Source organism: Capra hircus, chromosome 10 (assembly GCF_001704415.2).
Source record: "Capra hircus breed San Clemente chromosome 10, ASM170441v1, whole genome shotgun sequence".
Lineage (NCBI taxonomy): Eukaryota > Metazoa > Chordata > Mammalia > Artiodactyla > Bovidae > Capra > Capra hircus.
In genome coordinates this window covers 41415576-41432698 of record NC_030817.1, presented here as the reverse complement: position 1 = coordinate 41432698, position 17123 = coordinate 41415576, and the positions used below count along the sequence as shown (strand labels likewise).

The window sequence follows — 17123 nt, the reverse complement described above, 5'->3', positions numbered from 1 at the left end:
CATTGCTATTTTCATATATATTTTAGCTTCAGCCTGTCAATATCTTCAGAAACGCCCCGTGGGATTTTAGTAGCAGTTGCATTGAATCTATGGATCAGTCTGAGGGGAGAATGTTACATTAACAGTATCGAGTTTTCCATTTCTCTCATTTAAAATTTCTTCAGTTCTCTCAGAAATGGTTTGTAGTTTTCACTGTGCAAATTTTGCACTTATGTTTTTAAAGTTTTTTTATAAATTTTACTCTTTTTGATTAATTGTGAGTTAAATTGTTTCTTAAATTTCATTTTCAGATTGTTCATTTGTATATAGAAATATGATTGCTTTTTGTATATAGGTATTTTATGACCTTCTTGAACTTGTTTATTAGTTATAGTAATTTTTTGGTAGATTCCTTAGGATTTGCTACATACAAGATTGTGTTGTCTGTGCATAGAAATAGTTTTACTTTTTCTAAAGTGTGTTTTTAATATCTTTGCATTATTGCAGTGGCTAGACCCCCGGATTCAAGTTCAAGAGAAATGGCAAGAGCAGATATCCTTGCTTTGTTTCTAATCTTAGAAAGAAAATATTTATTATTTTACTAATATTTTTGATGTTAGCTATAGGTTGAGTAAGTTTACTTATATTTATATTCTTTTGAGAGTTTTATCATGAATGTACATAGAATTTTGTCACATGCTTTTCCTGAACTTACTGAGATGATCATGTGGTTTTTGTTCTTCATTTTACTAATATGGTGTATTTGTTGATTTTCAGATGTTAAGCCAACTTTGCATTCCTAGGATAAATCCTACTTGGTCATGGTGTATAATCTTTTTTATATGATGTTGGATTCAGTTTGTTAGTATTGTGTTGAAGGTTTTTGTGTCTCTGTTCATAAAGGATGTTGGTTTATAGTGTCCTTTTCTTATGATTTTTTTGGTCTGACTTTAGTATTTGGTTAGCACTGGCTCATGGAATAAGTTGAGAAGAGAGCCAATTGATGTTTTGTTTTGTTTTTTTTCCAGTTAGTCTCAGTAGAGAGCAGGGAAGGACAGTATAGAAGGATTTATCTATGGTGAAATTCCACTTAAAAATAATTTTTAATCTGCTGTAAATAATAAATCAGTAGAAAATGCCACAAAAATATACAAATACTAGTTTCATTTCTTGATTCCAGCTTGTGTTTCCTCCAGTCCAGCGTTTCTCATGATGTACTCTGCATAGAAGTTAAATAAGCAGGGTGACAATATACAGCCTTGATGCACTCCTTTTCCTATTTGGAACCAGTCTGTTGTTCCATGTCCAGTTCTAACTGTTGCTTCCTGACCTGCATACAGATTTCTCAGGAGGCAGGTCAGGTGGTCTGGTATTCCCATCTCTCTCAGAATTTTCCACAGTTTATTGTGATCCACACAGTCAAAGGCTTTGGCATAGTCAATAAAGCAGAAATCGATGTTTTTCTGGAACTCTCTTGCTTTTTTGATGATCCAGCAGATGTTGGCAATTTGATCTCTGGTTCCTCTCCGTTTTCTAAAACCAGCTTGAACATCAGGAAGTTCATGGTTCACATATTGTTGAAGCCTAGCTTGGAGAATTTTGAGCGTCACTTTACTAGTGTGTGAGATGAGTGCAATTGTGCGGTAGTTTGAGCATTCTGAAGGAGATCAACCCTGGGATTTCTTTGGAAGGAATGATGCTGAAGCTGAAACTCCAGTACTTTGGCCACCTCATGCGGAGAGTTGACTCATTGGAAAAGACTCTGATGCTGGGAGGGATCGGGGGCAGGAGGAGAAGGGGACGACCGAAGATGAGATGGCTGGATGGCATCACTGACTCGATGGACTTGAGTCTGAGTGAACTGCGGGAGTTGGTGATGGACAGGGAGGCCTGGCGTGCTGCAGTTCATGGGGTCACAAAGAGTCGGACACAACTGAGCGACTGAACTGAACTGAAGTTTCATTTCTAAAATGGATTTAGCTTATATAAAATTATTCTGTGAAACTTATACAAAAGTTTCTACAGACTGCTTACTACTTTTTAAAAATTTGTGATATAATTGATATAACATTATATTAGTTTCAGTTGTATAACATGATTGATACTTATATATATTGTGAAATGATTACCATAATAAGTTTAATTAACATACATCACTAAGCATATAATTTTTTTTTCTTGTGATGGGAACTTTCAAAATTTGCTCTCTTAGCAACATTCAAGAGGTTTATCACTCAGTCTCTGTACTTACCTCCTCACAGACTGGACAAATTTTTGTGAGAACCAGCTTTGAGTAGTGCTGGTGTAGGCTCATGCTTCTCAACCTTTAATGTGCATAGAAATCACCTGGGAATTCTGTTAAAATGGATTTTCATTTACTAGTCTGGGACAGAGCCTGAGGTTTTCCATTTCTTTCAAGCTCCCAGGTAATGCCTACGATGCAGGTCCACGGACCAGACTCTGAGTACGAAGGCTATGAAATATAATACAGATAATAAAATAAATGTGATATTTTTTATAGTCCTGTTGTAAATTGCTTTGAGACATACTTTGGTTTTTCAAAGATTGTTGGGTTGTTAATCAACAGTCACGATTGTCTAGATACCAGTTGTTTTTCTTGGCATCTGATCTTCCCTGGCTTCCAACTGCTCATCCGTGAATCCAGCGTGTTGGACTAGGAGATCTCTGAAGTCTCTTCCAGATCTCACAGTCTGTGATTTTAAGCATCCGTGTCAAGGGAGCATTATGGCTGAATTTGCATTTTCTTTTTACATAAACTTAATAAAACATGAACCCAAAGTCTGTGTTACAATAGTTCTTAACAAGATGTTAAAAATTAATAGCAAACATGCTTTACTAAATTTTGGATGATACAGAAAGATTAATATCAACATTCAAAGATTTCTCCATGTTTGAAGTCTTAATAAAAGCAGGTAGGAGTCCTGTTTAAACTTATAGTTGGAAATCAAATTAAAAAATAATTGACTTGCTGTGGAGAGACAAATGAAATAGGTGTTTACACTATGAAATTCAAGTTGACACAAAATAGCTGAAAGGCTTTAATTTCAGCCAAGTTGAAATGATCTCATTTTCCTTTCTATTTCACTTTATTTACTGAGATACTTGAAACATTTTCTCCCATTGCTTAAAAGCAAGTGAAAAGGGTGGTAAATCAGTGGTAGAAATGTGTTGTCAAAACCTCCAGGGGCCATATCCTCTTATCTTCAGCACATATTAATGTGACCTGCTCTTCTTTCTACAAGATGATTACAGCACACCCTGCAATGCAGGGTGGAGGCCTTTGGTTAGCCTCCAAAGAAAGTGACTAATAATTGACCTAATGTACAGAGCACATGAATAACATATTCTTTGGGTACAGGGTGTGTGAGACTTCATATCCCTGTTTTCACTTCTTCCAAAAGATTTAAGATAGTTGCTTTATTAAATTTTTAAGTCTCAAATTCAGATCATGCACTGGGTGCCACTGTGTAATTCAAGACCAGACTCCTGCCCCCAGCATTTTCTTAAACGAGTTGTTTAGAATTATGAAGAGACATAATTTTGTTACCTGTAAGTCAGTGGCCTCACACAGTAAAACAATTTTAGTTTATGTACTGTTAAACAATTGTTTCCCTTGACAAAGAGATTTGAAGTCTCCAAAATATATGAGTTTTTACTTGCTGAGGAGATTAGTGGAAATTTAGGACTTCTCTTTTTTCATTTAACATGTTGAACATCACTTGAATAATACACTTACTGTATTTCTGTTATTCTTGGATGGTCTGCAAGATATTTTATTTGGTGGATTTCCTTTTATTCATTTTGTAATAATGGGGTCAGCTCGGTAGACCTTTTTATTTTTTATTGACTAACCCTTTATTATGTTATGCGCTAAGACATATCCATTAGTGTTAGGAAGGACATGGATCAAAACATGTTACAATGATTCTTTCTGGGTGGTTATAGTTAAATTTTGTTTTCTGCTTTCTGATTTTGTTTTTGGTACTTTTTGAATATTATGCAAAGGCCATTTTTTAAAATTAAAACAATCACAGCCATAAAAATTAACAAAATATAGGAATTTCTAGTTATTTCTCTAGAAAGAGAACTTTCTATGCATGTATTTAATATATATGATATACCTACTATATGGCAGGCATTTTGGTGAGTTTGGGGTGATAAGGTAGGTTAGACTGAGCTGTTATCCTGGTTGAGCTCAGACTCTAGTCATCGTCTCACCAATATATGGTACCCCCTCCCCAATGAACTATTATTACCTGTGAACTGATAATCATTCCATGCCTCTCCCATGGGGTTTTAAAGAGGGTAAATTGAGATTGTATATGTAAAGTGCTTGGTCTAGCCATTGGCACATAGGAAACTTTGTTCATTATTATTTGAACATTCATGATGATGGGGAAGTTATCACCTCCAGAGGCAGCCCAGTCTACGCCTGGCCCCTCTGGGAGAAAGTGAGACCATACTTCCTAGGCAGTATCAGTCTCCGAGGCACCTCCCTCATTCCTGCAGTTGCTGTTACACACGACATCCCTTTAAATACCGTTAGCTCTTTGGGCTATTACCTTAGTTCCTCTGAAGCCAGATTTCACTTGGAAGTTTTCTAAGAATCCACCTTAATTTGCATTATGAACGGTAGTGAGAAACTAGGATTTATTTTGTAGTTGCCACTGTAGATGGTTCTTTGGTAGATTGGTGAGGGCCACGTGGCTTTTTGCCTTTTAATTAATTAAGTTAATTTTATCTTATTAATAGAAAATAAACATTTGAGAAGACAAAGATATAACTAGGGAAACAAAATATGTACCAAATCATCTAAAGCAATTCAGATGGAGACATTGAGTCCAGGAACTTCAGCTCCCTCCAAAATGTCTTTTCTTTGACCTCACGGCAAAGCACACATAAAACCCACTGGCTTTGTATCACAGAAAGGCTTCCTTGTCCCAGCAGATAATTCTAAGATGTATGCTTTATTGATCTGGTTGCAGGGGGCACTGTCCAACAAATAATTGTATATACTCAGAAGCCTTTTCAGGGGATCGTGTAATGGTTAGGGTAATGCTGGTGTCTGTATGATGACGAGGACAATGGGCAAGCAGAGTTCAGCTAATCACAGGTTTATTGTTCTACAGTTAAAGCTGCCACAGTGTCACTCTCGAGCTTTCCAAATGCCTGCCTCCCATACCAAGCATTACAGTCTTCCCCTAGAATTTCCAGACCACCCACTGTAACAATATAGTATATAAAAGGATCCAGATGCTCGGAAAGAGAACGGGTGAAGTGCAGAGCACGCGTGATACCTTCTCATTTGTCCTTCTCAATTCTGAGCACGGTTTTTACATAGCTGGCTCACTAGAGAGATCAAACTTCATCTCCAAGTCTCCTTTCCAGAGCATTTAAGAATGTATACAAGAATTAAAGTCACCACCCCGAAATATGCATTTTAAGATTGTACTTGATTCAGGGCGCTATGTGTCTTCCCAACTTTGCACCTCTCTTCACCATTCCCTAGAGAATAGGAGAGGAACAAATTATGGGATGTGCACACACATTGAGCTCTAAAGACAGATTGGACACACAGAGTAGAGTGGGGAGAGTATCACATAAGAGAATGATAACCAAGAGAAAAGAATACCAGGTATGGGTGAAGTATCCATTTGCAAAATGGGAGAAGAGAACTGGCTAAACACAGAGAAATTATTATAGCTTAATGCCTAATTTCTTGCAAGTTTTAAAAATGCTTCATTTTATACACATTTTGGAAATGAGTGTATACTTGGAATTTAGGCCATTTGGCCATTTTGTGGTGGTTCAACTTGTGGTCCATGCATGGCTTTGAGATAGTTTGTTTGAAATACATTTAGTGGATGCGACCCCTTCCCAAATACTCCATTCAGGACAAGTTATTTATAAGAAGGAATTTTTTCATATGAAACTCATTAATTTAGTATACTACCGCCCTTTGATTTTTCTTGGTGGCTATGACGGTAAAGAATCTGCCTGCAATGTAGGAGACCAGGGTTCGATCGCTGGGTTAGGAAGATCCCTGGAGAAGGGAATGGCAACCCAGTCTAGTATTCTAGCCCTGGAGAATTCCAGGGACAGAGGAGCCTGGCAGGCTAAAGTCCATGGGGTCACAAAGAGTTGGATACAACTGAGCACTTTAACTTTCACTTTCAGCCCCCTGTATTTTCTCTCATCATCCTAATATCCCCAGTGCCTCTTTATCATGTTACTATATTTAAAAGGTTTGTTTTTTTTTTTAACCTAAAATTATCTCTCTTGCTCTAGAAAGTCAGTAATGGTAAAACAGGAGCCTTCAGCCTATTTTCTGCCTTCAGTGCCTAAAATGGTGCCTGGCACCCAGTAGGTTCCCAGTAAGTATCAGTGATAAAATTTGGCCCATCAAGGAACTCTGGGTCAGATCATGAGGACAACATCTTCTTGGTTCATTTGTTCACTTACTCATTCTTTCATCCCCCAAGTGTTTATTGAGGGCCGAGTATTTGTCAGAGACTAGTGCTGGTTTATAGGTAAATCTTGCTCTGAAAAAACTTACAAATAGATAAAAACACATCCAACTATAATACAACCTCTTCATTAAAGAAAGAGCACAGTAATGAACATGGTGTTGAAAATGTTTCATTAAAATTTTTAGTCTTTCAAAATATTTCTTTAAATAGTCAGTCAGATTTTCCCCTCTAACTTAGAAGCTGTGGGCAGAGGTTGTGAGCACAGAGCATGTGTGGGCTGCTGCCTTTGCCTGGTTTAGACTGGGGTCCCACACTTGCAGGGAAGGTGCTTTTCCCACACCACTCACCGAACTTTTTTCTGCCTGTTTGCGCGTTGGCATGTCAGTGTTTGGGTAGTGATCCGCCAGTGGGCCATCACCCATGAAGTGCCATCTCTAAAAATAGCAGAGCTTTATCCTTGAAAATGAAAATGCTTTGGTTTTAAAATTATGTTTCTTTTTCTAATGAACCCAAGGTTTGGATTTGTTTAAAGGCATGCACATTTCCCTTTGCCGATGGCAGAAAACAAAAACTTTCATGCCCATGCATGAAGAGTTGTTCCATTTAGAGTCTCCTGACATTGACTCAATTACCCATTTGTAATACACAACCTGGCCACAATTTGGGAAAAAAAAAAAAAGGAAGAAAGTGAAGAAAAACCATAGGTTACTATGTTGTGTCAAAATCTGTAAAGTTTCTCTAAAAGAGACACATCACACTAACCCATGGTTTCTTTGGAGCCTACTGTGCATCAGGATTGCCTAAGATGTGACAGGATCACAGTATGGACCTTTGCAAAGGAACCTTCGTGACCATCTGGCCCAGTCTCTGCCTTTTGTAGAAGATGCTATGAAGATCCCGTGAACCTAAGTTACTAACCAGAAGTCACAAAACTAATTGAGGGGAGTCCAGACTTGAATCTAGTCTCTTCATTTCCATTGTAATGTCTCCTAAAATGTCGTCCATCAGCCACTTGCTTCCTCATTTCCAGGGTTGCTCAGTAAAAAAGTAATTCCTGTTCCTCACAAGAATCAGGATTGTTGGGAGTCCAGCCTAGAAATTTGCACTTTAATAAGACCCTCAGTTATTCTTATGTACCTAATATTCTAGTCTGAGAGGTGAAGCCCCTACTTAAGAGAGAGATTATTTTTCCATAGTCTAACAGTAGGAAAGTTTTCTTTTGAAGGTTGTTGATTCAGTGGCTCAACTGGAAATTGTTGATAAAAGTCTGAAAAGATAAATGTGGATACTTTAAAATTTTGAAGAGTCTAATGAAGCTTGAGTTGACATTTAATATATTCTCATCTGCTTGTGTTTTCATAAACACCTTTATGGCTGAATGTTGAGGACATTAATAAGGTGGTTATATGTTTGGTGGGAGGAACTGGGCAGAGGGCAATGAGTGATGGATGAGATTTTTCAGTGAATACTTTCTAATGCTTCTTGAGTTTTGAACCCTGTGAGTCCATTGCTCGTGCTGAATTTTAAAGTCATAGAAAGGTTTAAAGTGTTGACATTTTTGGGGACCTTAGTGGGTGATTGCTCTGACTCTGCCCAGGCTACATGAATGTAGAACACTGGAATCTAGATCTCTCCATAGCAGAAGGCAGTGAACATTTCCAAAGGTCAAGGCCAGGAAGGGAAAGATTGCAGATTCAGCTAGTTTTAAGGAAATCACTAATTGGCTTGAAAAGATAAGTTGTTATGACTGTGTACATATGCCCATAATCTTAAAGCCCTCCCTGACAGACCACTCATCACTGGGAATTCAGGTGACCTTGGGCAGATCACTCAGTCCTCTTGGGATTTAGTTTTCTAGTCTGTAATAATAATGATGAGAGCTCACTTCAATTTGCCATTATTTCATTCAGCCTTGACAACAACCTCATGGGGGTGGGTAGTATGGTACCGTCTCCATTGTTCAGATGAGGAAGTTGTGGCCCAGAGAGGTTAGTTGGTTTAGGAAGGGTCACATAGGGGTGGGGCTTCTAACTTCCAGTATTGAATTCTTTTCACTGTGACACAAAGTGGCATGACTTGGACACTTTCCAAAGCTCCTTCCAGAATTAAAGTCATTGAACATATGAGCTATTCAAGAGTTCAATCAAGTTTTGTTAGTCTTTGGAGAAATCCAAAAGAAATTGAAGGCACAGTTCCTCAATTTTAGGAGCTTGCATTTCAATTATAGTATCAGAACATTCTTATATGAAGAAGACCAAGGAGAAATGACACATTCAGTACATACCAAATGCAAAGTATAATACCCTAGAAGCTCTCATATCACATAGCACAAACTGCACCTAGCTACAAAGTGGTCACGCATGGATGTGAGAGTTGGACTGTGAAGAAAGCTGAGCACCGAGGAACTGATGCTTTTGAAGTGTGGTGTTGGAGAAGACTCTTGAGAGTCCCTTGGATCTCCTGCAAGGAGATCCATCCAGTCCATCCTAAAGGAAATCAGTCCTGGGTGTTCATTGGAAGGACTGATGCTAAAGCTGAAACTCCAATACTTTGGCCACCTCATGCGAAGAGTTGACTCATTGGAAAAGACTGTGATGCTGGGAGGGATTGGGGGCAGGAGGAGAAGGGGACGACAGAGGATGAGATGGCTGGATGGCATCACTGACTCGATGGACATGAGTTTGAGTTGGTGACGGACAGGGAGTTGGTGATGGGCAGGGAGGCCTGGCATGCTGCGATTCATGGGGTCGCAAAGAGTCGGACACGACTGAGCGACTGAACTGACTGACTAACTGACCAAGAGGGTGGGGAGTTCCACTTCCCAGCAAATGACATTCCCTTCCAAAAATAAAAATAGGAACACTCTTTGAGCATCCACTGGGATAACCATTTGTTACTTATTATCTCATTTATACATCACCACACCCCTCTGAGGAAAATATTATCCTGCTTTTATAGATAAGGAAATTGAAGCTTAGAGATCAAGTGATTTGAATCATTATGTTGTAGGTGGTAGCGTATTGTAGGTAGTGTTTTGTAGGTGATCCAGGTCGTTAACCAGGATCCTGTACTGGTTTTTGATGTGTAAGCTTCACTTCATGCCTGTTTCGTCTTCATGTTGGAGAATGCATAGGATGGTTTTGGGTAAGGATGTGTTGTAGAGAAAACTTAACCAACCAGCCCCTACCAACACCAAGGGCAAGCTTGGCTGTACATGAAGGCAATTTAAGTCACCTTTAGTGTGTTCGTCGGTAAAAGATGGGCCTGGGAATTCTGCATTCATGCCTCAAAACTGTCTGTTCTGTCAGCCTGGCTTCTCTTGCATTACCTCATTTTATAATCCATTACCTCATTTTGTTTCCCACATATATGGACTCAAAATAGACATACTCTCCCTTGCAAATAAGTGATGACTGAAAGCAAAGGATGGCATACTCAACAATTTGACAGGCTTTGTCTCCATGAAAAAAAGAGTTTCATGGATAAAGTACTTTTAGTCTTTCTCTTCTGCATAATTCATCTGTTACTTTTCTGCTACCAGATATGAAGACTTTCCTCTATCGTCCTCATCTCTTTATATGCCACCATCACTTTCCATCTTTTCCCCACTGCCAGAGTGAATCCATTCTGCACTTGAATGCTACGGAAACCTCTTGACAGTTCAGTCTTAGCATTTACCCAGTTGTCCTGGGAATTGAGGACAGTTTACATTGTTTCCTTAGTTCACATGGACACAGGCAAGTTCATAGCTTGCCTGGGCTGGCAGAGAGTTTTTGAGGATTGTAAAAACTGTGCTTTGCTCGGGTCCCTGGCTCCTCGTAGAGGTCTGCCTGCCTGTCCTTGGTCTGTGTCCTCGGCAGGCCTTTTGCTTGAGTCAGACTCCTCTAATGAGAGAGTTCTTGGGTTTCAGTCTGGGGGAACCCAGCCTCCACCCGCCAGACTTCCTGGAGAGCTCTCTGCCGATGCTGAAAGTGCCTGGAGCCTTGAGGATTGGATCGCGCTGCCTTTCGAAGGGGTCTCAAAATTCCTTAGACATAATATATTTGTGGCTACAATTTGTTAAGAAAGGAACCAGGGTGTTCCAGCCAATAAATTGTCAAAGGAACACATACCTAAGATAGAGAAAATGGTTTGCAGTGCACAATCCTATGACTCCCTTTTCTGGTGCTCTGCATTCAATATTTCCAGTAACTTTAAGTAAAGCTTATTTCTAAGCAGACCCTTGGTTTCTGCTCTTTGCATTTACCAAAACCCTTGGGGCATATGTTGAGTGAGGGCAGGCCTTTTTATTCACCTGCTTCCTTGCCTGAATAATAGCACTTTTTGTTCCTCCTGTGAATTCCAAGAGCTCTTGAAACAGCTTTCTTTATGGAAAATCAGGTAAGCAGGGCTTCTCTCTAAGAATGCATCTATACTGTATATGCAGTGCTCTGTAGCTCCCTGAGGAAGCTCTGAGAAGTAAGTCAGAGCTATGTAGCACCAAAAGCTACTCTTACATCATTGCAGAGATCACATGGCTTTATAAAAATTAGCTATCAGGAAAACAGACCCAACCATATCACCCCAAAGAGGCTTTGCTTTTTTGAAAACACATTTGATGTCCATTCCCACCTAATCTTCTCTCTGAAGCTCAGCTCTGTTGTTCATTTATCTCTGTTTTTATATTAGTGTATACTGTAGCCAGACATTTTATGTGATTTGGGGGAGACTTTTCATAATTTTGCCCAACTTCCTAGGTATAGAATTCCCAATGCTAGTTGTCAATGTGCCAAAATAGCCTTTCCTTTAGCAAAATAACTTTATGCTTTGCTTGACTGGGCTATAAGATGACTTAGATAAGTTGTGCTTCTCTTTACCACACTTTAGGGAGTACCTGCTTAGAAAGGATTTTATACCCTGGCTTGGAATAGCTCTAAGAATTTAAACCCTCTCTCTTGAAATTACCAAGATACCACAAAACTATACCTCCTGGTAATAATGTTAAAATGGTGTTCCAAATGATACCCCCAAATTTATAGTATTATTTATATCCTGAACTGTATTATTATACTTAGATAAACTGGGGGAAGGTATTCTGAGATGGGGAATAGTTGAAGGAAGCAAATGTGCATGCATAGAAGTAGAAGAAATTTGTTGTAGGATCAGAGATTGAGCAGTTCAGATGGAATAAAGATAATTCAAGTAGGGAAGTGGAAAATGAAATTGGGTGGCCACTTGACCTGGCCAGGAGGACTTGGGGTGTGAACCAGCCTGTGTGGGTTGTTCTTTGACAGGAAAACATATTTGCCTGGAGAATAAAGCCACTCTATTTGTGACTTAGCCACCAAATGGAAGCCTAGTTATTCAGACCTCAAAGCCTTAACCCTAGCAAATTCATCTCCTGGTGGTGCTGTGATTGTATTTTAGGCATAGCATTTAAGGTGTTGATTCATTCATTCATTCATTTAACTGAAGTGTAGCTGATTTGCAATGTTAAGTGAGCACCTTGTAAATGCAAGCGTATCAAACGATGGCCAATGTCATAGGGACCCTCCACAAACAGCTAAGTGTGCTCAGAGCAGCCCCAGCAGAGGAAGGATGCTGTAGAAAAAAATCTAGTAGTAGCCTAGTACCTTTCCCTCAACCTTCACCTGATCCCTTTCTCTTCACTTTCCCAACCTAGACCCATCTTGCCTAGCCTTTTCAATGAATACTTGGCTTAAACTTAGTCCACTCAACTTTGTCGCTGACACACCCGTCGTACTGACGGAATCCTGGCTTAAATGGAGCTTGCTCAGCTGTGCTTTAGACAAACCCTTCTGGCTGACCTGGTTTAAACCTGGCTTTCTTGACGCCATTTCTGGCATGTTCTGCAGTTAAAAAGCACTCTGCTGCCCCTTCCATCGCTCCCCGGGAGGGGAAACCAGTTGCCACTTGGAACCAGAGCTTATGAGGCTCCCATCCAGAGTAGTAACATGATTTAGGGAGAATAGTAGTGGCCTACAAGGCGGGAAACCAGTTCTAGTGCTGGCGCTGCTTTTCAGTAGCCGTGTGACCTTGGGCAAATCATTTCTCTGCCTTCATCAGTTTTTTCATCTCTCAGGAAGAGTTAGGACCTTTCTGATCCTAAAAGCCAGAGATGACATAATGTTAACCAACTTGTAGGAATGGAGGTTTTGGTTCTAAGTACTCATCTTTCCACCTGCCAAACCGCTTCATTGTACAAAGTGTGGACCCTCTCTGCTGTAGTTTTATAGTATGCATTCAACCCCCACTGTCTTGGGGCAGATGATTCTGCTTATTAATTTATCTTGCATTAAGAAGCTTTTTCTTCAGTTAAATCATTGTGTTTTCAGTACCTTTTTGGATGATGACTTCAAAAATACCACTAGTATAAACTGTGTACTTGGGACCCTTCTAGCTATTTGACAATAATATTTCACCTAAACCTTAACAACCATATAAGGAGCTTTTCCTATATCCACTTGTCTCATGAAGGAATTGAGTGGCGCAGTGGATGGGGCTGGAATTCGGATTATACTCCTCTGTGACCACTGTGTGCCACTATTTTCGCCATGAGAAGTACCTGCCATTGACGTAAGAAGTACCTGGTGTTTTGTGCAAGAAATTGCAGGGAGACTCTCTGGTTAAAGGTCTCAAAGAAAATGATCTTTAACTACATTTCAGATGCTTGGAATTTATGCTGTGCCAAGCACTTTTCCACTTAATTTTAAATCCATGGGTATTTCAAGGGGAATTTAACCCATATGTTTCTGATTCCCTTGTACTTAACTCATCAAAGAGGATTGTTTTGTAAACCTTAGCCTCTTCTTATGAGCACTTTCAAGCTCATATTTGGCTGGCATTGACTGGATTTTGAATCTGCCATGGTTGAAGCTTGATTTTAAATCCTTCTTTCCAACCACTATTTCATGGTGGTTTTATTCTTTGAGTGGATGGAAATTGAAGATGAGTCATAAAGACTCTTCTAAAACTGTACCAAGATTCCACTGATATGAAAATGAGAGCCACTAAACTTTGAAGTTGGTTGTACTCACCTAAAACCTTCCCACATTAAGCTGTTGACCTATGCATGGATATAATCTGTAAGAGTAAAAATTAAATTTATAGATACTGCATTTTCTCCTGAAATGATGTAGATGTAAAATTTTCTTTAAGAGATAAAATATCAGCTGGCTCATTGGAAAAGCCCCTGATGCTAGGAAAGATTGAAGGCAGAAGGAGAAGAGGGTGACAGAGGATGAGATGGTTGAATGGCATCACTGATTCAGTAGAAAGGAACTCGGGCAAACTCTGGGAAATGATGAGGGACAGGGAAGCCTGGCATGTTGCAGTCCATGGAGTTGTGAAGAGTTGGACATGTCTTGGCAACTGAACAACACTTGTGGTGGTTAGGTATATTACTACCTTTAAAAAGCCCATTAGCTTAGAATCCTCTATTTGATTAAGACTTTGGGGTGTCCAGCCAGTGAGGAGTTTATTTCAGAGATCACCATTAGAAATGTAGCAGGCAAAAACCTTGTTTATTATCTTAGCATGTAGATGAGTTGGGTACATTCAGTTCTGATAACCTGCTGAGTTGGAGAATTAATTAACTTCACATGAGCTCATCTAAGGAATGTGTATAATTGCTAGGAGTTGTGCTTGACTCAAAGGGAAACAAGAACAATTTTTGTATCTGGTTAAATAGTTCAGCAAACATACATATTGTCTTCTGTTCCTGGTGTCTGGGGATAGAGGGTGAAAGTTCAGAGACACACAAGAGACTGTCCCTTCTCCTAGGGGATGTACCGTTCAATAGGCTATACCTGTATGTGTGAGTGCCAGATAGACAATGGAAACGCAGTGCAGCAGGGGAGCTTGGAAGGTGAAGATGTTCATTTTGACTGAAACAGGGATTGTGTGTGTTCCTTGGGCTTCCCCCAGAATGAAATGTTTAAGTTTAGGCTTGGAGGATGAGAAGGTTTTTGAAGGGGGAGGGGCATTCTGGGATGAGACAACCAGACATGTTCTTGGAGAATACAGGCTGTGCCAAATAGTTTTCCCAGATCTCTGCCCTATGTGTAGACGTGGGGTGGGGTGAGTCTGCAGAGGTGGATCAGAGCTCTGAAGCTCAAGCTGAGTTAAAAGGGATTGTGTGCGTTCCTCAGTAACGAGCAGCTGGGGTCAGCATGACAGCCTTTAACTGGGCACAGATTTTTAATCCTGGAAACCTCTAGTCTTGAATCAAGGGGAGAACATGGCAAAGGGTCAATAAGACATGAAGGAAAAGTGTGTGAAATTTACATAAAAATGGACATCTGTGCCACATATAGATGAAATGAACATGCAGTATATATGCTGTCATGTTTGAATAGTGTAAAAATGAGGGTCAGTTCTGTCTGATGCAGAAAATACAAATCCAGTGATGCCTCACAGTATCATTGTCATAGAATAAGAAGAACTATTATTAGATAAGAGATGAATTAGTTTGCATACTTTACCTTGTATTATTATCATCCCTATTTATAATGAAGAAAAGTGAAGATAAGAGAGTAAATAATTTGCCCACGGTCATATTAGGGGCTTCCTTGGTGGCTCAGCTGGTAAAGAATCTCCTGGCAATGCTGGAGACCCGAGTTTGATCCCTGGGTCAGGAAGATCCCCTGGAGATGACTACCCACTCCAGTATTCTTGCCTGGAGAATTCCATGGACAGAGAAAGGCTATAGTCCATGGGGTCGCAAAGAATCAGACTGAATGACTAACACTTTAACTTTCTATCATGGTCACATAGTTGTATAAGAGACTTACATCAGCCATCCTCGTTAGTAAAAAAAAAAAAGAGAGACTTACATCTCTGTTTATAGATATGATGTGTATACGTGTATGTGGCTTAGCCTTTTCTCTTGCTAATACTTTTCAATGCAATATATGACACATTTAAAGAGTATGTCATGCATATATTAGTTTCAAAGCTAATAAAAGAATATATATCACCCAACATAAGCAGTGAAACAATGCCAAAACCTACTTGGGGTTCCCCATCCTATCTCAGGCTTCCCTGGTTGCTCAGCTGGTAATCTACCTGCAATGCAGGAGACGTGGGTTCAGTTCCTGGGGTTGGGAAAATAACCTGGAGAAGGAATAGGCTACCCACTCCAGTATTCATGGGCTTCCCTGATTGCTCAGCTGGTAAAGAATCTACCTGCAATGCAAGAGACCTGGGTTCAATCCATGGGTTGGGAAGATCCCCTGGAGCAGGCCATGGCAACCCACTCCAGTATTCTTGCCTAGAGAATCCCCATGGACAGAGGAGTCTGGGGGGCTACAGTACATGGGATTACAAAGAGCTGGACATGACTGTGATTAAGCATACACACATGCACATCCCATCCCCATCTTTTTTCCACAGAGGTAACTACCTCTGTTGTCAATTTTAATGTATATATATTTTAAATGACACCAGAATTGCTTCTGTACTTTCATGGTTTAGGGTGAATGTGTTAATAGAAACAAAATTGCAGTAATGTGTATTTCGTGCTAACACCTGAACACCACACTGAGAGTTTAAATAACTCAAGATTTAAAAGTATGGAAAGTGGGACAGACACTGATACAAACATTGCTTTAGTCTCAGGGGTTGTGGTTCAATCCTGGGGTATAGGAAGGTAAAAATAAATGAGACCTAAAGGGAGGTATGAAGTAACAGACAGGGCCTGATCCAGAATTTGGGAGATTTAAGTTCTAATTCCATCTGCCATCAATTTACTTTATGACATTGAGAAATTACTTCACCTCTCTCAGTTTTAATTTACCCTTATATAAATTACATGATGTCTTTTGAGAAAAGCAAAGTAGTATATGGGAGAGCACAGATTTTAGAATCAGAAACACCAAAATTAGAATTTTCATCCTGCCACTTCACCTTTGGGTAGCCTTGGGCAACTTTCTTTACTCTGAGTTTTAGCTTCCTCTTTTATAAAATGGTGTGTGGGGGGCAGGTGAAGACTCAGAGAACTGTTGTGAGAATTAGATGAGACAGCTTGTAAAAGTAGCCAGAACAATAATGTGTAAATGTTTGTTTTCCTTCTATAAGATTTCTTCCAGTTCTGAAGTGAGAAGTTCCAATTCTCATCTTATATGTAAATTTTTGAAGCATACCAGCTCATAATTATGGAATTTCCTGTTTAAAGGACTAAGCGTTTCCTTCAAACTAGACTTGTCATTAGGAAGTTTTCCAAGGGCTCAATAAAGCTTTGCAAATTAACAACAACTGGGATGAAAACAAACAAACAGACAAACAAAAGCCAGTTCCACTCACACAGGAGTGAAGAGAAGAGAGTGGAAAGGAAAGTGTGATGAAAGTTCGTGTCCCCACCTCCCCCTTGGCCTTCTCTGAGACACAACAGATTATGAAGCTAAGAACTGTCTTATTGGTTAGGTAGACCATCTGCATCTGCATGAAGTATCAGCACTATTACCCCATTTCGAGGCTGACTAATTCCCCATGTTAACACAAGGCAGTAACTACCTTCCAGTCTCTCTGGACCCACCCAACCGCTTTGGCATTTACGTAGTTCTCTTTCTGTTCAGTACATTCTTATTGACATATAGTTTGAAATTGCCACTGTTTGGGAATAGCTCCAGAATTCCATTAGTTCCAGATGTCCAC

The 17123-nt window shown here is 39.7% G+C and overlaps 1 protein-coding gene across 1 annotated transcript in view; it reads left to right on the top strand.

The window, feature by feature from the left end:
* The window catches only part of FBN1 (fibrillin 1), a 275163-nt gene that overhangs the window by 88662 nt on the left and 169378 nt on the right, over positions 1 to 17123 (top strand). The window lies entirely within an intron of this gene.